The sequence below is a fragment of the Ambystoma mexicanum genome, chromosome 4q (assembly GCF_040938575.1).
Source record: "Ambystoma mexicanum isolate Mex_15411 chromosome 4q, UKY_AmexF1_1, whole genome shotgun sequence".
NCBI classification, from domain to species: Eukaryota; Metazoa; Chordata; class Amphibia; order Caudata; family Ambystomatidae; genus Ambystoma; species Ambystoma mexicanum.
In genome coordinates, this window is record NC_090928.1 from 638,449,630 (window position 1) to 638,470,301 (window position 20,672).

At 44.1% G+C, this 20,672-nt stretch overlaps 1 protein-coding gene across 13 annotated transcripts in view; it reads left to right on the forward strand.

Moving 5' to 3' along the window:
* The window catches only part of WDPCP (WD repeat containing planar cell polarity effector), a 3,071,480-nt gene that overhangs the window by 592,150 nt on the left and 2,458,658 nt on the right, over nucleotides 1–20,672 (forward strand). For 2 of the 13 annotated variants that reach the window (XM_069608198.1, XM_069608203.1), the window contains exon 4: nucleotides 13,872–14,001. The exons of the other annotated variants lie outside the window; for them this stretch is intronic. The gene's annotated coding sequence lies outside the window, so the exon portion shown is untranslated. The remainder of the gene's footprint in view (nucleotides 1–13,871; nucleotides 14,002–20,672) is intronic. 13 annotated transcript variants of the gene reach the window in all.

Here is a 20,672-nt window from a genome sequence, read left to right on the forward strand (position 1 = left end):
AGAAATACTCAACGGTGGAAATTCAATAAAAACTTGCCAAAGGTTGAAAATCCACAATTAAAAGGTTGCAATAAAATCCAAAGTGGTAGAATCCAATATATAAAGTTCATGAGGCCAAGTATGTGTCCAAGACTAGTATTCCACAGAGCCTCTCCTGCTGCCAACTGCACTCACCAAGCACTCGATCAAATGATCCTTCTCTCTGAAGCCCCCCGAGTCATGCTTTCTCTGAAGCCCCCAGTCAGACTTAGGTTCGTGAGGTTCCCTCTCATCTGGGTTCAGACCTTCCAGAGTGCTTGCCGATTTAAAACAGGGACTTCCGAACGGCAATCTTGTCTCGCATGGTCACTAGCCCACAGCAAACGCGTTTTTCACACATTCACAGTGCACACAGCATTCCCCTCAGCCGGGTCCTAATGCCTATTTCAGAATGTCAAAACTTTGTCAATGGGTTAAGGACTTTCGAATGTATAGGGGGATTTCACCCCACCCTTGTATGACCACCTTAACTCTAGATTCTAGATTCCGGCCTTCCCTACGGCCTCCTGGTACTTGTAGTTCTTTCTTCCCAATATCCAATACAGTCTCTTTTATTCACCAGAGGGTTACCAGCCAGAGACCTTTGATTGGACGCCCACAAATGGCGCTGGACCACTCATCTCTGGTACCACAATAGACCTCTTGTCCAATTATCATCTTACAGTTGTCACTGTGGCCTCGAGCTTTCACGGGATTGGTTTGAAACAGGCAAGGGCAACTCCCTCCTTGACGTCCTTTCAGGTTTCCTCACCTTTCTTCTCTGTTTGAACTGCCGTCCTGCAATGGCTGCTTCCTCGTGCGTCGGCCTTGCTCAGTGTGTGCTCTTGTGCTCCACCTTTAATCCCTATGGGGAAGGGAAAGGGTAGTCCGGTGTGTCTAGTTGTCGATAATTGCCCGACTCTGCCTGACACTTGTGTTGGGACATGTCAGTTAAATAGCTTGGGTATTAGTACGTAATCGTTCATGCTGTGAGAAAGTGTTTGTGTTGGAAAAGGGGGAGGGGGGCTTTTACATATCCCGTTAGGGAGGATGGGGGAACAGGTGTCGCAAGGAAGGGGAGACTACATCCCAACCTTTGGTGTCCCACTTCCACTCCCAGAGGACCCCTCATCCAGGTGATCCTCCCATACTGGTCCACGCCCAGGAACTAGATCCAATAACGATGGCTGTGTCCTGGCCAACTGGATAACAGATCCCCAGGAACTAGCTGGTGAGACACCTTCACGTTTCTCAGTTGTGAGCCATGACCCAGAAGTGAGATCTAAGATCAGAAAGAAGTATGAACTGAAAAACATCATTTCTGACAGGGTAGACAGACAATGCATTGTTCAGGAGTAAAATTATTTTGAAAATGGAGAGAAAAGTGTGAGACTGCTTGCGCATAGGTTAAAGTTGGTGAAGTGAACAGATCATCACGGCGGTGACAGACACATCTGCAAATTTAATAATGTCTCAAAGACATAAATGGGGTATTTAGAGGGATTTATGAACGTCTCTATGAATCTGAGTCAACATGTGTGCATGACACAATTGCATCGTTTAATCGGATTTCAGGTCCTCGGTTGTCGGATGACCTTGCTGCTTTGTTAGAAACCCTGATATCGCTGGAAGACATCCATTCTGCAGTTTCTACAGTAAGAGAAGGCAAGACGCCTGGTACTGGTGGGTTGCCGGCTGAGTTTGATCGAATCTTGTGTGAGACAGGCATAGTGACAAGAGAGACACAGACTCGGAAAGTAAGATTTCAGAACCTTTATTTAAGACTTCAGGGTTGGTGTAATAACGAACTAATCCTAAAGGGATTTTTCCCTGAAATGATGCTTCCAAGGGCCGTCGATGTCTGAAAGTCCAAATAAAAAGTCTGTCTGTGTCTAAACCCATGCTTGCCCTCACTCTATACCAAAATGTGCAAGGGGTTCTTTGTTCGAAATCAAAAAGGTGTGGTTTAGCTAAAAATAGGAAAACCAGGGTTGGTTTTCGGTGGCCTTCAAGCCTAGCGTGATTTTCACGCTCACAGAATTAGTTTCGATAACAAGGGTGTTTGTACAGCCTTCACAACAGGGTCCTCTCAGCAGTCTTTCAGTCTCGCTGGCTTTGTGTTCCCTTCCCCAAGCTTCAATTCTTCAAATGTATTGTACATCAATTCAACACAGTTCTCTTTATCACTCAGGATTCCCTTCCCCAGGTTTCATGCTCTCAAATGGTTCTGCCCAACAGTTCCTCTTTCTTAGGCTTATCAGGGTTTCCTTCCCCAGTCTGAAGCCTCTCAGGTTTTCCAAAACATATTTTACTTGGTCAGGATATGCCTTTAACAAATGTCTTTCATAGGGGTAGTGTCAGAGACTTCTGAGAACGTCGGCTCTTTAATCCTCCCAGGTGCGACCACTCTTGACTTCTATCCCCTCTCCTTACTCTCTACACCTTTTTTCTGGCACCTTGTGCCTCTTTCACTTCTTCCTTTTCAGTCATGCACACTCGCACCGTCCTTTCACTTTACTGTGCCTCTTTCCCTTCCCCAAGCTCAGGCCCCTTCCAGCTTTAAACAAAAAATATATCACAGTTCCTTTTAGGTTTCTCACTGTGCCCTTTCCCAAACGTAGGCCTCTCTTGTTCCAAACACAAGTTCAGCTGGTCAAGATGTGCATTTTCCTTATATACAGCTTTTCTCACATACAATCCTCTCATAGGGTAGAATTAGAGGCTTTCGAAAACGCCAGGCTCTTCGCTTTTATTAAGCACAGCCACTATGATCCTTTGCCCCTCTCTCTTTATTTCTTACTCTTGCTTTCCTTTGTACTTTTTATCTTCAGGTTCTTCCTGCACCACTTTCAAATATGCCTTTCCTGCATGCTTCCTGTACCTCTTTATCTCTGCTCTCATTCTTCTTACACTTCTTTATTTTTACTTGTGCACCTTTGCACCCTTTTACACTGTTTCTGCTTTTCCTATGCACCCTTTCACCTTCTTTCACTGTTCACTTTGTTCATACTTTCCTCTTGCTTAATACTTGACTTTCAGTCTTTTGGCTTTGATAATCCCAATCTCCTTAGTTTTGCATATGTTGTGTTTCTTCACTACGAATCCCAAAATGCCTTTCTTCTTTTGTCGAAGAGGTTTCACAGTTCAATTTACTACAAATTCCTAAATACCTTTCACCATTTTATCTGCTTAGTTATTCAGAACATTGCTATTGCTCCCTTTTCACTTTCAGAACTCTGCCCCGCTTCAGCCACATGCACGCCACTGGGTTCCTCTCTAACTCACCCAGGTAGAGCAGCACTGGCGGGGCAGCTCCTCAGGATCAGTGGGCTGAGGTCAGGGTCTCGCCACCTGCCCCTCAGACACCTCTGCGACCGGCAAATGTCCCAGAGGAACGAGCACTGGCATGGACATGGCCAATAATGAGCAGCTCGCCTTACTCTGGCTTCATGGAGACACAACTCCCTCGCCACGCTGCAACCCTCCAGCCACACAGGGTCAGCGTCTCGGCGCCCCGCTCTCCTCCGGTCCTTCCAGGTTTCCTGTGCTGCAGCTTCCATGTTCCAACCAGCATCCCCAGCTCGCGCTTCTCCTTGCTCTCCGACTTGTTCAGTAGTTGTTGGAGATGGGGTGAGATTGGAAAAGATCTTTATGGGTGGAATAATTATAGGATGACTGACAGAGGAAAGAGGGGAGTCCCTTAGCCCTGTTTTTATACCACTGGGGTGATTCCCTTTTTGCTAAGTTGTTTCCTACTCCTGGTCCCCCGCCATAAAGGTACTGATCTTGACGGCCTCCCCTTGGGTCTGAAAGGTGGGGAGATGAATAGGTGTTAGGTTTAAAGTCCTATTGTTGTTTCCTCTAACCCACCTTCCTGCCTGATTTTGTTCTAACACAGTATTCCCACCTCTCTTGGATCATGGACAATGGGGTCTACATATCCCATAAAGGCTTCAGGGACTTTCTTCCACCTTGCCTATTATACTGTTGGGATACCACATCTCACCTGGGGTATTTCCATGATCACAGCCCCGGACTACCCTAGCAAGGTGATCCTCCCTTGCTCGTCCACCGCCAGGTTTGGGATCCGGAAGCAACGGCCCTCCCCTGGCCACCTCAATAGAGGATTCTCTGGTTCTACATGGGTTAATGCCCTAGGTTTCTCACACTTGCCAGATTGTGCACTTCAACTGATCTGTGATGTATATGCCAATTCGTTTGGAATTGGGTTGCTACCAGGCACCATGAAGCATGCCTTAGTGACAGTCTTGTTGAAGATCTGCGAGTTATAGGCCAATTAGCCTGATAAATACGGATTGTTAGATGTTGGCGAAAATACTAGCCAAAAGGTTGCAGTCAGTCAGCTGGCTGGCAGATAACATGAGAAGGCTGCTCCTGCCAAATGACGAAGGAAGTAAACTGGCGTTTCCTGAAGTGGCAGTCGCTCTTGATGCAGAGAAGGCTTTCGATAGGATTGAGTGACCTTAGCTGTTTGAATGCCTGGCGAAAATGGGATTTGGACAGTGTTTCAGGAGTTTGGGGCTTTTATATACGAAAACCACAGCCAGTGTGCTCACTAATGGCTTTGTTTCTTACTCCTACCAGCTGAAAAGGGGGACAAGGCAAGGATGTCAGCTTTCCCCCTTATTTTTTATTCTGGCAATGGAGCAGGTAGCAGTGATGCCGAGGTCTAATGACAATATTCGTGACCTTTAAAGGGGTGAATACACTAACAAGATAGGGCTTTACAATGATAATTTACTGGTGGTCGTACGTGACCCAGAATCGAGCATTACTCATCTGATGGATGACATCCAGTGCTTCTCTGAGGTATCTGGATACAAGGTCAATTGGAGCAAGTCAGAGATACTTCCTGTCACTGGTACATGCATGCAATGCATGTTTGACCAGCTGGAGATTACGTGGAGTCCTGAGAGGATGAAGTACTTGGGTGCTTGGAGTGGCCGGAGTTGAAGTTGTTGACTAAGATCAACTTTCACTTCATACTGCCTAAATTGAAGACTGATATCGACAGATGGTCACTTCTGAAACTTTCACTATGGGGCAAAATTAACCGCATCAAAATGAACATGGCAATGAGGGTCAATTATTGTTTGTTTGGTTTATTTGTAAAGCGTGTCGAGCCCTCGGGCAACTGAGCGCTAATCTTACAATATTATACAATTTTACACACTTTTATACAATTTTACAATTTTTACACACTTTTATACAGTTTTACACAATTCGAAGTAGTTGAAGGAAGGAGGAATACAGGCAAGCAAAGTGATGAAGGTAGGACATCATGGATATAAACATAGAACATAAGGCATAAATCTATACAGGTGGAAGACTAGAGTCAACATATATACAGTCCTATACAAATTGTTGTGGTGTAGTGGAGCATATGTTAGGGTGTGGGAGGGTTGTGGTCCTGATTCAAAGCCAAGCTTTGACTTCATTATGCAATTCCATGAATGATGATTCTGCTCTTATGGTAATGGGGAGTGCGTTCCATTTTTTGGTTGCCAAAACTGGGAAGCTAACCCCACCCGCTCGTTGTTGGTTAAACCGAGGTATTATGATACAGTGAGACTGAGCCGTTCCAGTAGGACGTGATGAGGAGCGACATGTAAAGGTGTCCGAGGTATATTGGTGCCTGGTTATAGAGGCACTTGTGTGTTCGTGAGAGTAATTTGAGATCTATTCTTTGCTTGACACTCAACCATTTTAGATTCTTTCTAGTAGTGGTAATATGATATTTCCTAGGGATGTTGCAAGCTGCTCTAACTGCATTATTTTGCATAATTTGCATTTTGTTGGTATTGTATTGAGAGGTTCCTAAGTAGCGAGCATTACAATAGTCTAATTTAGATAATACTAGAGCTCTTGCTACTGATATACAGTTGCTCGGAGAAAGGTGAGCACGACATGCTGTGATAAGCTTACATGTGTAAGATGTAGCTGAGGCTAAGGCATTAGTTTGTCTCGTGAGTGATAGACTGGAATCAATATAGATACCTAATGTTTTCACATCATTAGCTACTTTAATGATATTGCAGTCAATATTGAAAGCTTTGAATGCTCATCCAAGCTTCTTTAATTTAGTTGGGGAGGCAAGTAGGAGTAGTTTGGTTCTGTCGTTGTTAAGATATAAGCTGTGCTTGGCCATCCAAATTTAAATAGTACTGTAAATATCATTTAGTATTTTACTGTCTACAGCGTAGTCACCAGTGATGGGGATGAGTATCTGGGAGTCGTCCGCATAGTTTGTATAGGTGACACTCAGATAGTCTAGAATAACAAATAAAGGTTTGGTGAAAACGTTATAAAGCGTTGGGGACACGCAAGAACCTTGAGGAACTCCGCAAGAGACTGGTGTGGGAGAGGCTGATGCAGATGGTGCAAAGACCCTCATAGATCTGTTGCTGAGGAAGGATTTAATCCACGCATTGGCCTTGTCTGAGAAGTAGGCAGCAGATGATAAGTGTTTGCATAGGATTTCATGGTTCACTAAGTCAAATGCCGCGGATAAGTCGAGTAGTGGGAGCAAGCCAGTTTTCCCTTTGTCTTTTAGTGACTTAATTTGTGTCTTAAGGTCAAGAAGTGCTGTTTCAGTCCCATGTCTTGGTCTGAAACCTGATTGTCTTACTCCCAGTAGGTTATTAGTTTCCAAGTATTGCTGGATTTGAAGGTAAGCTGCACAATCCAGTATTTTCAGTAAAAAGGGGACAGTCGTAATACGTATTAGACGGATTATTTGGGTCCAGCATAGGTTTTCTTTTAACAATGGGAGTACCCAGGCGTCTTTCAGATTGGTAGGTACCGTACTCTTGTCAAATGAAGCATTAATGAATGAAGTAATAAAGGGAGCGAGTGCTGTGGCAGCTTCCTTAATAAGTGTGGCTTGGCAGACAACATCCTTCCAATGCTTCCACTCAAAGACGCCTAAATGCATATTCAAGGCTCTCAATGCACTTATGCAGAATTTCCCATGGGATGGCAAACAGCCCAGGTTGGCCCTATGGAAGATGCAACTCCCATTGAAGCAGGGAGGTATGAATTTGTCAATTTCTTAGATTATCATCTAGCATTCACTGTTAAGCATCTGTGTCGTGTGGCGAGGAATAATCCGGACCAGTGGGACAAATTCAAATTGGAATCTAATAGTGTATCTCAAATGGAACCCAGGGCCTTGTCAACGGTTTTGAGGTCATCCCGACTGTTGAGTCCTCTGACAGCTTTTTTGCATGAGTGCTGGTGCTACATTTTGAAACGGCTGGGCAGTGAACCGTACCTGTTTCAGGATGCATCCTTTTGGCTGGACCCGGCTTTGACTATAATGGAGAAAGTCTTCTTCTGGCCATCCTGGTTTCTGGGCGGTATTCGATACATCAAAGACTTGTTTGAGAACAGAACATGGATTCCCTTTACACGTCTGTGCAGAGAATTTGACTTTTAAGTTTGCAGCCACGCAGAATACAGACAGCTAAGGGGGATCATTACAGCAAAGATTGCTCTTGCTCAGCCATTACCAATGCAGTGTGGCCCGGTCAGAGCTAGAACTTTGTGGACGCACAGTTCTTCCGGCCTCCCCTATGTGCAATGTTCTTGTGTATGATCGTAAAGGGGATTCTGAGCTTGCCAATGTCTGGGCTGGTGAACTGGGTGAGTCGATTGACCCTGGATGCTGGCAGAGATGCTAGAACAATGTCCGTTTGGCCAGCATGGACTGGACTCCGGAACAAATGTTGAAGAGACACCTTTCAGAGAGTGACCAACGCTGGAAGTGTAAGCAGGCAAGGGGTACATTGAGCCACTTACTTTGGTTTGAAGAAAGACCAGAGACTTTTGGGAAGGGGTCTATGAGAGGTTGAGCCTGGTGCTGACCTGTTCTATTGCAAAGAGGATGATCCGTGCATGGAAATCCAATCATCCTTCTGTATCGATAATTGGGTGAAGGAGTTATTGACTGTGTCCACATATGAGAGGGCCATTTTCAAGCAGTCTGGAGACACTAATAAATTCACTGACATATGGGGATTATATCTAGATGTTTGTGGCTGAAATCCTTTTGAGATGCGTTTCCTGATAGGTTCTCATCCTTGTAATTTGACTTGCACTCTTCTTGTATTTAGATCATACTGTGCCTACTGTATTTCATATTTGCATGTATTTACGACATAGGATGTGTTTTATTTCCTTCTCTTAAAACTAGGAGTTATATCTGTCCTACTTGCTATAACCTGATTGTTCTATTGCTCGCCAGCACTGCTTCTACTGGTTGTTTTTACTTTTGTCAATCTTATTGTTCACTTTGGGCACATGAAAATAAAAATTCTAAATTCACAAACTACATGGGTGAAAGCTCTAGTGTAACAGAGTATTTCTCTTGCTGGGTTTTCGAAACAAGTCGCATCATAGATCATTATTGACATTCCTAATATTTTCGAGCCTGATCATTGATGTTAGATTGGCTAATTTCCATGGTAAATTTAATATTGGATTACAATTATTCAGCCAATGGTGAAATTTTAACAAATGATTGCTGTTTACATACCATAAAAAAGATAATATTGTCAATATAGTGTTTCCATAGTGAGATATTGTTTACAAAAGGGTTAGTACTGCCATACACAAATTGGTCTTCAAAGGCAGCCATATATATTACTGCTAAGCTTGGGGCAAAGGCAGCCCCCATGGCAGTGCCTTTTGTCCTGGAAGTAGAATTGTTTACTAAATTGAAAAAATGTCTACTGGGGACCAATTGTCATGAGTTCTACAATGCATTCTACCGGAACTCTTATTATTAGCATGATGTGCAATAAGGTGTTGTCTAAGACATTCCACAGCTTCTCCTCAGGGAATATTCGTATAGAGTGATTGGATGTTCATTGTGATCAGTAGGTCCTCAGCTGGATCTACGTGTTTACCTTCAAAGGTCTTTACTACAGAGATGGCATCTTGTGAGAATGATTTTGTCTGCTGGCTGAGCGGTTTTAGAAAGTGGTTTACGAATTTACACACTGGTTCTAATACGTTTCCTTTCATTGTGGCAGATATTGTTAGCATCTGTTCCTGGGTTGCCTTCCTAGGCTCTATAAATGTGTGAGCTTCAGCAGGAGCTTCTGTTTTCCTGCCTGTGTGCTTGCAAGATTCAAGCTATTCTCTGCCAAGGGTTGCTCTTCTTGAACAGAGTTTACAACATGCTCAAACGTTCGCGGTCTCAAGATGTCTCAAGATGTAAGCCATCAACAGCTCTAGTTGTTGTTTCTCTGGCTCCTGCCATGTTTTGAGCTATATACCTCGGCAGCCTATAAATGCCCATTCTCTCAGGCTCTCGATCTCACCTGGTTTTGGGGTATTGCCCCCAGATGGCTCTTGGCAACTTGTATTGCTTGGACTCTGACTTCTATCAGGACCCGAGACATAACCATCAGAAGGCTTTCTGGTGTCTTTGTGACACTTTGTCTCTCTTTCCAGGGTCTGGCTCTGGCACTCTCCCAGCAGCTGGCTTTTACTTAGTTCTCACTCTATGCAAGGGACAGGGAGGCCTTCTCACCAAGAGACTTCTTGTGTCAGAGGTCTCTGCACTCTCTCAGGCACCTTCTCCAATTGATATGATGTGGCATTTATAACGCACCAGTACACAAGTGTTTAATTCACCCAACTATGCTCTCACCACTCGCCACTCGCCAGTGTACTCATACTTTCTTTCACCTAGACTAAGGAAACAATGCCTCTTTTATACTTACTGGAACAGGTGTCTGCTCTCTGACTTGGGTGGTCATGTGGTTCTCCCAACCATTCTGATTGGGAGTGAGGCTTTGCTGTTCAGAACTCAGGGGAGAGGGCTTCAAAAGGGCTGTAGGCCATCCATCTTGGAAACCTGCAGCATGCTTTAAATGTTCGTTAAGCAACTTGTTTCCCTCTCACTGGTGTGCTGCTTTTGTTCAGCTAAAAGGGGTAAGCCTTTGAATGTCTTGCACTGCGTTCATCGCTTTTCATTTGGAATTAAAGCTAAATACGTGTTTTGTATATTCAAGCCCTGCTGCTGAATGGGGGTGGGCATGTTCAACACAATCTATTGTGGTGGGGGGTATTCTCCAGATTCCACCTCCATTTGTTGCATTGCAAAGTGGTTGTTGTTCGCTAGCCCCAGAACATCCTGCTCTCCTTTCTACACTGCTTACACACAGGACACCACATACTTGTATTTAATACTCAACACAACCAAGACATTTGTTTAAATCTGTTTGACACACTTTGCAAAACAGGCAATGGAAAGCATTACTAATGTCACCGATGCAGCTACATTGCTAGTTTTTGACTGTGCTTACTACGCAGGTCAAATCCGGCAGTGTCCCTTGTACAGACGTTTTACAGTGCCAATGCAGTCAACACAAATCAGAGATTAACGTTCAAGCTTGACCGTCCAGTGTTTCATAATCTGGGCACTGTCAGAACAATCATGCAGTTTTGCATCCCACGTTCAAGAACACCATGCTAATTCTGCTGTCAATTTGAGATCTTCAACGAAATGCAATGAGCTAAGCCCCTTCAATGGGAGGGTTGCTAATGAGATTACCTCAAGAACCCTGAATGTTTGACTAGCTTCTATCTTCTTTGGCCCTGGATGCACCCCCAGGCTGCAGAATCTACCCTGAAAACCAATCGCTAGGTGGATACAACAGATTGTTAACTCACTGCTTATAGTACAACACCATTATTCTTCCTCAGGAGGAAAGTTGAAGGAATTCCCACAGGAAATGGAAAGCGAGCATAAAGGAACGAATTTTAGTTAAGCATCAGGATGGTGGAGTATTTGATTCTGGTGCAGGTATGTCTTGTGTAAAGGACCTGGTGGCTGGTTCAAAGTCGAAGTCCCTAATCTAGTCACATAGTACTCAGGCTTGCATCCCCCTAAAAAGCCTCTTTCAGTAAACTCTGTGTCTGGAGTTTTAATGTGCTCTAACATGCTTCTTTCTTGTCTTTGAGAACCTGTGTTCGCACATTCATTGCTCCTCTGGACACCCTGGATGTATTTCCAACAATTCATTCTCGGGCCCTTACCAAATTCTGTATCACCACTCTCCATAGGCTCACTGTGCCTCTCAACTATTTCAAGGTCTAGGATACTTGGCTAATCCACTGTTTCTCTCCTACTGCGCTTGCTACCAATACAAACTCCCAGGAAGAAGTTGTAGCTCCCAAACCAGTCTGCTCTCCTGCATACTGTGGCCTGGGCTTCCGGTCTCCAAATAATGCCTGAGATTGGCTGGCCTCTTCTATCCTTAACTTGAGGTCAGTGTATTGATTACGATTCTGTTCCTCTTCTTTTTATTTATATGATGTATTGCTCATTGGTAATAAGGTCTCAACGAGTGATCCACCATCATTGAATCAAGCTGTTGGTACATTATGACCTTGCTGACCCGTTCTTTAGCGCCCTGAGCCGCAGTTGCCTGCATTCCCCTTTATATAATTTCAGTGTTGTGTGCTTGAGTGTTTGACTCCTCAATGCTCGCGAACAGCTGTCTTTCACTGAATGCTGCTCCGTGCTCCAATCCACGGTCACCGGATCCTTTGAAGGAATGGTGTGGAGTTCACCTGCTCCATGGACTGGCTTGGTATGTGAATACAAAGTGAGCTGTGCTCTAGCACCTTGACGTGTCTCATATGCTAGATGGAATTACCAATAATGATCTCGGACCAAAATAACTGGACAGACTCAAAGAATATGGCAAAATACTACTTTATTGTCAGCTCGAATAAAGTAGGGCAATCTGATGAACAACAAACTGTAGTCCATGCACTCGCACTTCTATTTTGATTACACAAAGTTTTAATACCTCAATGTACATCGGTTAGGACGTCATCCTACGTGGCAAACTGTAAAACTCATTGAAGGGAGGGATTGGTTATGGGAACATATATACCTATATATCATTTAAGTATTACTAATATCACTGGATGACCCTTCTGTAAAAGGCATGCCTTGAACCACCTGTAAATGCGTACAATACCGATTATAGCAGAATAAGCAGCAGGTTCGCCTGTGTAACATTGTATAGCATGTTGCTACATCAACCATCTGATTGGTTGGCATTCTCGCCGAACCTTGGACTTTCGACTTGTTAGCAGTATGTAAGCAAAACGAAACTTCAGTGCAGAGAGCAACGTCTGACTCCTACCCACTTGCCCAACTAGTTCATCATCTCTCATTGGTCAGGAAACGAGCCAAGGCTGCTTCTTTATAGTTTACCTTGCAGCCTGGTCTCTGTTCTGGGACTTTCAAGGGAGTGTAGTTACACCATTATCTTTGTCTGGAGCTTAATGAATAGCCCTTGTTTTTTTTACTGCTGAGTCGCGTGTGAGGAGACCATGATTTTGTCCATTTTGTCCTTTTATTTACTGCTATTTGATTTTATTAAGCTGGGAGTCATTACTCCTCTTGGCCCCTGGAGACTTGCTCACTCCACCTTGCATTGGCTTTTAGCATCTTTGATTGTACAATACTTGGCACTTGAAGATGTTTTCTTCTTTGCTTAATCTAAGAGAAATATTTCTTGCATGCATGGCTTATCCTCTTGACTCCCTTTGTGCCTTGCAATTAGTCTTTGATGTGGCATCCTTGATCCCAAGCCAATAGAGTCCCATCTCTTCCTCACACAAAGCTGTTTTTCCAGCATCTTCTGGCTCTGCATCCCTGGTCTGTCTCTGAAGTGGCTTGATTGGTTTCAACACGAGTCCGGCATCCATCTTTCATCTCATGGCCGCCTTAACCATGTTATGTTTTCTTCTGCAGCAAGCTTCAATATGTCTCAGCTACCATGCGTTTCTGCGTATATACATTTACTTCTTTTCTCACTTGTTTCTTTGGTGCATATTATTTCTTTGTCTTCGATTACATTTTTCTCTTATCACTTTCAGTTACATGTTTATCCTTTAAGTATTTGCATATCATTTCAGTGCAGCTTCATGTCTTTCTTTCATGAACTTCGCTCTGCCCCTGTCTGATTTCACTTATAGCTCTTCGATTTCCAATGGTGTGCGCAAACATCCTTCCACCCTTTCAGTGCGGGAGCACATTCAATACTGTTGTCTGAGTGTATATAGTCTTTCATACACTCAATGCGGTATTGGGAGAATACCTGGAGTTCCACATAGGGCCCTTCGCCTACTGTTCCAGTATGATGGAGGTGAGGGGGCGGAAGCTAGGAATTACATGTTCACGTGCCCGGCTCGTTTTCCATATAGTCTCAAGTTTTGCTTCTGTCTGATGTGTGTTTGTTCTCCCTAATGAATGTCACTGAAAGGAAACTAGTACTGTTGCCCAAGTGACACATATTGTGCAATGAGTGCTCTGCCTGGTTCGGGGGTGGGGGCTCCGTGTAAGCATGATCAATTAATCAGGCTCTATGTATACAGGTTCTTTGCGTTGAAACACCTAAATTAGAGCTTTTTGAAACCAATGAAATTCGCCAAATACAAGGCATTTCAAACACAAAGGAGTGTCGCCTCTGTGGCGCAGGAAACAAAACTATTCGCCACTTGCTCTTATCCTGTCCGACCAACCACTCGATAAGAACTGCTTCCCTTGACCAGTTCCGGATTCACGGTCATTTCGATGAAGAACAATGGTGGCACCGAATGATCGGAGGAGATAGAACAACCTGGCAAATAGCACTAGTGTAGATTCTACAAGAATCCATGAATATGTTGGGCTGAAGCCCTACGTACCTATTAGGATGCAAAAGTAAAAAACTTTCACACACAATTTTGTAAAGTTCCATTCGGAACACACACAATAAAAAATAATAATAATAATAATTAGTATGGTTCTCCTTCCTCAGGCATGACAGTTTCATTGCAGCAAGTAGCCGAGAAGTATGTTTGAGACGAGGAACCTACACTCTAGATTTTGAATGGCATCCCTCGATGTGTGCTGAAGACCATCCGGAAGGGTGAAAAAGGGACTCCAATGTAAGGTTCCTCTATCAATCTGTAATTTACAGAATGTGAAAAACATTTATGTTGCATACAATTAAATTGGTCTCTATTTTCGTTTTTATACCTACCTGGAGGTTTACCCCAACTCTAGGGCCCAGGTCATACATGGGGGAATTGGTCCCCCATCCCAACAGTTTAGAGCATTAATGACTCTGCCTAATATGATATGATATATATGATTTGGTTTTTATAACGTGTCTTTATACATGTGTTTCTAGGTGCCACAAGACAAAGGAGGGGAGACAGAGGGATGACAAGACAAACTATCTTAATAAGCTTTGTGATATTCAGATTGTGCAAGTGCAACGCGAAGTGCAGAGAGAGGTACTTGGGTATTTAGGAAGAGAGTGTTGGATATAGAGAGGACCATGTCCCAGAAAGCCATGTGGAAGATGCAGAAGATCTTGAACTTAATCCTTGTGGCCAGAGCGAGCCAGTGGAGAGATTTCAGAGCTGGGGAGTTGCGGTCCCTGGGCTTGAGGCCAAGGATAAGACTTGCAGTCCTGTTCTGGATTAGTTGGATTAGTTGAAGAGGGTGAAGGGTCGAGTTAGGAAGATTGAGAAATTGGCTGTTGCAGTAGTCCAGCCTGGAGAGAACCAGATTTCTTGAGACAGTAAGCTCTGGGGGAAGGTGAGAAAAGGTAGGATACCTCTGAGGAGGTGCTGCTGGAAGTGGGCCTTCTTCATTGGGTTTGTGATGTGTGGAGAGAACGAGAGTGGAGTTGAAGATGACAGCAATATTTTTTGCCTCACAGGACGGTGACGGGAGGGGGTCCAAAGACGGCGGCCAGAGTGAGAGATTAAAAGCGGGAGCATGGGTCCCAATGAGAAGAATCTCTGTCCTACAGAAATTAAGGCAGAGGTAGTTGGAGGTGCACCATGGAATAGCGGCTAGGCGGTCAGTAAGGAGCGAGGAGGGAGATGAGGCTGAGTGTAGCCTGAAAGAGAGCGAAGTGTCCTCCGCATAACACTGAAAGTTAGAGGAAAAAGTAGAGATCAGGTGGTCCAGGGGACGGGGGGTGCATATAGACATTGAAGAACCAGGGTGAGAGGATGGATATCTGCGGAACACCACATGTGGAGAGAGAGGTGGTGGAAAGAAAGGACCCAAGTTGGACCTGGGAGAGTTGGCCCAAGAGGAAGGAGGTCAGCCACACCAGAGCCTGACCAGTGATGCCAAGGTTGACACTGAGACGTTTGATCAAGGTGGCGTCATTGAACGTGTCAAAGGCAGAGGAAAGGTCAAGGAGGATGAAGACCTAGTGAGAGCTGGAGTCAAGGTTGGAGATCAGATCTTCGTGCGAGTTCAGGCGAGCAGTTTCTGTGCCTCTGGCTGATAGGAAGCCCGACTGGTGGTCATGGACATAACCAGCAGATTCAGTGTGGAGGTTTAGCTGACAGATGGTCAGTTTCTCAAGGAGTTTGCCCAGCAAAGGAGCGATAGTGATTGGGTGATAGTTGGCTGGGCAGGAAGGATCAGCAGAAGGCATTTTCAGGAGGGGCTGCACAAGTGATTGCTTGAGAAGTGAGGGGAAAGATCCAGTGGCAAAGGAATGATTGCAGAAATCGGCCAAGTCTGGAGCGAGAGAAAGAATGTTGTCCTTAATGGTTCTGCAGGAGCAGGGGAGCACCTGTTTGAATTAAACTTTCATAGACCGGACTTGTCTAGAAACCTCATTGTGTTCTAGGAGAGGAGAGGGAAGGGTAGCCAGAGAGTCCCTGAGAGAGGTAGACGGAGAGAGATGAGGAGAGGTGAATAGTGTGGATAGGATGTCCTGAATTTTAGTGGTGGGAAGGGACAGGCGAGGTAGAGACAGCAATCAGATTGGCCAGCTCCTTGCAGATTTTAAAAGGTTTGGCTGTGCTGTTAGAGGCCACAGAGATGTGGGCATGGATGTGGACCCTCTTCTTGGAGAAGGCGGTAAGCTAGTTGGTCAGACAATAGGCCCTAAGCCCCCCCCCCCCACTTCCGCTCGGCCGCTCTGCACTTGTGTTTCAGAGCGGCCAGATCGGAGGCATACCAAGAATTGCACTTGGAGACAGGCTTCAGATGGATCCTCATGTCGGGGGCAAGGATATTAAGAGCATTGGAGATAGAGAAATGGAGGTAGGAGAGGTCTGTGTCAGAGTAGCCGCAGGGGTGCGAGGAGGAGAGAATGTAGAGGCAAAAGCAGCAACTGACAACCGCTTCATAGGTCGAATGACAGGAAAGGAAGGTGGAGGTGCTGGTGTAGGTTTTGGCAGGGGGGACAGACAGTTTCAGGTTAGAGGATAGCAGCAAGTGGTCTCTCCTCGGAGAGTGGAGTAGTGAAAGGGTTAGAGAGGGGGATGTCTGAGGAGATGAGACCATCCAAGGTGTCTGGCTGAGTGCGTTGGACCAAAGTGAAGAATAGAGAGGAAGAGAGAGTCGGAAAGGTTGCGGAAAGCCCAGAGTGGTCAGAGGAGTCCAAGTGGATGTTGAAATCCCCGAGGAAGAGATGCTTAGAGGTTGAGGCAAGGAGAGAGGAGGGGAGGTCAGCCTGTTCAGAGAGGAAGAGGGTCACCTGGCCAGGAGGCCTGTAGATGGTGGCCAGAGTTATAGAGAGTCCAACAAAGATGGTGTCCGAAGAGTATCAGACACTACCGCCCCCTGCACACCTTAATACTGAATTTGCTAGCCAAAATTACACAAATTTGTATAGCAAATTGTATTTCATTCAGTTCATAGAAATCTCAACAACAACAAATTCCAAAAGGAATAATAATAAAGGTACGAGATATATTTTGTATTCCAATCTTCTTTTATATTCAAAAGTAAGTCAGCACAATGCGTTTCTGTAAAATGTTCCCTTCATTAGGTGCAGTTCAACAATCTACAATATAATAACGAAAAAGAACAATGATAGGTCAACTACCCCTCCTTTTGTCCCTGAATCGCAACAGGTCAGATCCAAGACAATCTAGTCAACTCTCAGATTGGTGAAGGCCAAAACTTTTTGAAGTTAAAATAACACATTCTTTTATTTCAGTGCATCGTCTGCACTGCTTAAAAAAGGACTCAAAATGGGTCCTATAGGCAAGAAAGAAAGAAATATAAAAACAAAACTGTGTTAACCACTTATATTCTAGCTGGTGTAATTACACCATACCATCAAAGTAAATACAAAATGAGAATCAAATCAACAGAATATTTTTTAGGATATTTTTAAGAAAAAGGGAAAGAACAGTCTACAATCCTGTTGCAGAGTGCCAATTGTTCGCCGATTCTGGGATCAGTAACTGTAACGCTCACCTGATTCCCGTAGAGGCGCCGGTCTTGACTGGGCGTATACCGTATCTTCAAAGGTGATGTGTAACACACGGCTGGCTCTTTGGGCTGGACCTCTGTGCACTGTATGTTTGACTCGAAGGGTAAGATGTCTGCAGATAGAAAATATGGGATTAATGAACTGGGTTATTGAATGTCTCTCTCTTCTTCCCTTTCTCTTCTCCTGTAGAACCCCGAAGGTTAACGCTCTCACCTTAGGTAAGTGAACGCCGTGCTCTCCATCTGCCTCGGGGCAGGGTGCTGTAACCAGTTTCTTCACTGGATAAGGGGAGCAGGCCTCTTGACTTCAGAGGGCGGCTGTCCGTCGTTTACTGCACGAACGGTAAGTTTCGAGTAATTCTAATGTCTTTAAAGTCTTTAGTAATGATGTCTCTTGTTTTGCAGGCTTCCGGCGATGGTGGATGACGGGCTGAAGTGAGTTGAAGATGGAGCCCGTGTGATGAATAGAAGCGCCTGGAAGCACGTAAGTAAGCGCTTGTTGCCTGCTTCACGATGCGCTCTAACTGTCTTTTTATTTTGCAGGTACAAGTTCGGAGCGGCTGCAGGGTGCCGGAATACCCACTGGGTTAGATGTGGAAAGGAGTAATGGCACGTGAGTATTAAAGTTCCCCAATGTCTTTAAACGCACCTTGTTTTGTCTTTCAGATGCGGGATGCAGCGCCAAAGGCCTCCGGAGCGTGCGAAGAGTTGGTAAGCTTTTGTCTTTCAGATGCCGGAATGCAGTGTGAAGACCTCCGGAGCGCACGCAGAGTAGGTAAGCCTTTGTCTTTCAGAATGCAGCGCGAGGCGTTGGAGACAGCCGGTGGCCCAGGTAAGTGAAGAGCTGTCACTGAAGACCGTAATGCTAACCTGTTCTTTCTTGTCTTTATAGGTGTTGCTGAAGACTGGATTCAGGATGGTAAGCCTTTTTCCTTAGGCCCAGGATCAGATGCAGAAGACACGATGAGCGTTCTGCTGCAGAGGATGCAAAGCAAGATTCATCCATCGGGTGTGGTTTAAATAGCCTCCTGTAGTGCTTAGGTGTCTCCTTCCACAGCCACGCCTAGGTAAGAAAAGAGTTCCTGCTTTCCAGAAGAGTTCCAGTGTTCTGAACCTAGGGAGTGGCTCCTGCCCCACCCAACAGGAAAAGTAGTTCCAAACAGAAGAGGATCAGAGGCTCAACTGGCAGGCAAGTAAGCAGCATGGTCTGCTGCAGGTAAGTCCACCCAAGCATTATGAGCCCGGCGCTTCCAGCGCTGGGACTGGGCATATTTATGAGCCTGGTGCCACTGGCGCCAGGACTGGGTCCAAAAGGTCCCAATTGGGACTGGTTGGCACTCGGAACCTGGGTTATGAATCTGCTTCCAAGAAAGTTGGGAAAACCCTGACCTTTTGGAAGCAGAGATCATGACAGTAACCCTGATCACTCTTGCATTTGTTAATGTGACAAATGTCTACGTGGGCTGCTGTTTCTTGGTTCATCTAGCACAAATCTACAGCCTCTCAATATTACTCTATAGCATAGGTACAAGGTATATCTAATGTTGTAAATTCAACAAAAATCACCTTTTCACTTGTTAATATATATAGAGACATAGGAAAAAAGGTAGTAACAGTTTCCTAATGTTAAGTCGACATGTGTTTCGGCCATATAAACTCATACAGATCACTCTCACAGTGCCGTTGGTTTCGTTGGTACAGGCTGTCTTTGTGACAGAACAGCAAGTTTTTTGAAAACATGTAATCAATACTTTCCCAGGTTCAATATTTCTTGTATTATGATCTGTTTATAACTCTAATTTCTTCGACACATTTTAGGAAAAAGTCTTGATAAGACATTTCTTGACTACGTCAGGCTCCTTATCGGATGCTTAATTCAGAAGTTGTGGTCATTCCATACCTTGTGCGTCTGTTGGAGACTGATTTCTCTTTATTGGTCTCTGTTGCGTGATTATGGGCAACAGTCTTAGTCCTATCGATATGTTAGTAACTGAAATCCTCCTGCTTATTGTATGGCTGTCTGCTGCAGACATCCATACAATAAGCAGGAGGATTTCATTGAGCTTTGCGAGATGGTGCACATGTGTATCTAACAGAGGTACAGTTACTGACATACTGTTGTCCAAGCAAAAACACTAACCGGTTCAAGGAAGAAATCTCTACCGTCCAAATCGAAAAAGCTGCAATGGTAATGAGAGAGGAGCAATCTTACCTGCACTAACGTGAGTGCGGGATGTGGTGATCCGCGAGAGTCGCTGCAGGCGCGAGTGATTCTCTTGTCTTTAAGGTCGCCTACTAACATGTTCATGGAACTAGAGGACAGACTGGTGGACGTCGCTAATCTGTTCCATGTGGAAGTAAAGAGATTGGGCAATCAACAAGGGACACATTAAATAAGTGAAACAAATAAATGAGGGAAAAATTTAAATAAAAATAATGAATATGATATATTCGGTATATCTCTAGAGTGTAATAAAATGGAGAAACTAAGAAATAACCATATATCTAAAGTGGTAGTAAGAAAAACTAAAGATGGTTGCTGGGCAAACATTCACAAAGTGAAGAGAAATGAGGAGGAGTACAGAGCAAAAAGTAAATAATATACCATGCATACCAGAACATTCAAATGCCCTGGGTATGTGTAATAATTTAACCTGAGAACCTTATAGATATTTTGAGTGCGATAAAATGGAGTGAGAAGTATTATGGTGAAAATATATCACGCAACATAAATAATACTGGAGCTGTAATTGACGAGAGAAATCCTTGTAATTTCCATTGAGATCAATATATCCAATTAATGAAGAATAATTAGGGAAGCTAATCTTAATAGACATCTTGTTAGTGTACAATCAACACTAAACATATGACAATGTTTATACTGTGTAAATAAACGAATGAAACACTGGAAAGTAAATATAAATGAATCTCGTACAAACGAAGTTAACACGACCATAGGGGGGAAAAACAAATTAGGAATCCCAATGGACGTTTCAAGTATCATGTAACTCCCTAAAATATTTGTATTAATCAAATTACAAGATCATCAGCACATGGTGTAATCAAAAATGAATAAATAGATAAATGCATACATAATCATATTACCACTGGAATTACAAATCAACATGAATGATAAATTATGCATATGTAATCAATCTGAGATATACACAAGCATAGACATTATGGATCTAAAAACTAATATAGTAGTTCCAATGTTGATAGTAACCGCATTATATAAAAGAAGAGTCCCAATCATTGCAAATCTAAAGGAAACAATGCACGTTGAATTCTTCATTCATTCCTTTGGGATGTATTGTGTCCAATAAAAGGATCCCAATACATCTCTCTCTGAAGAAGT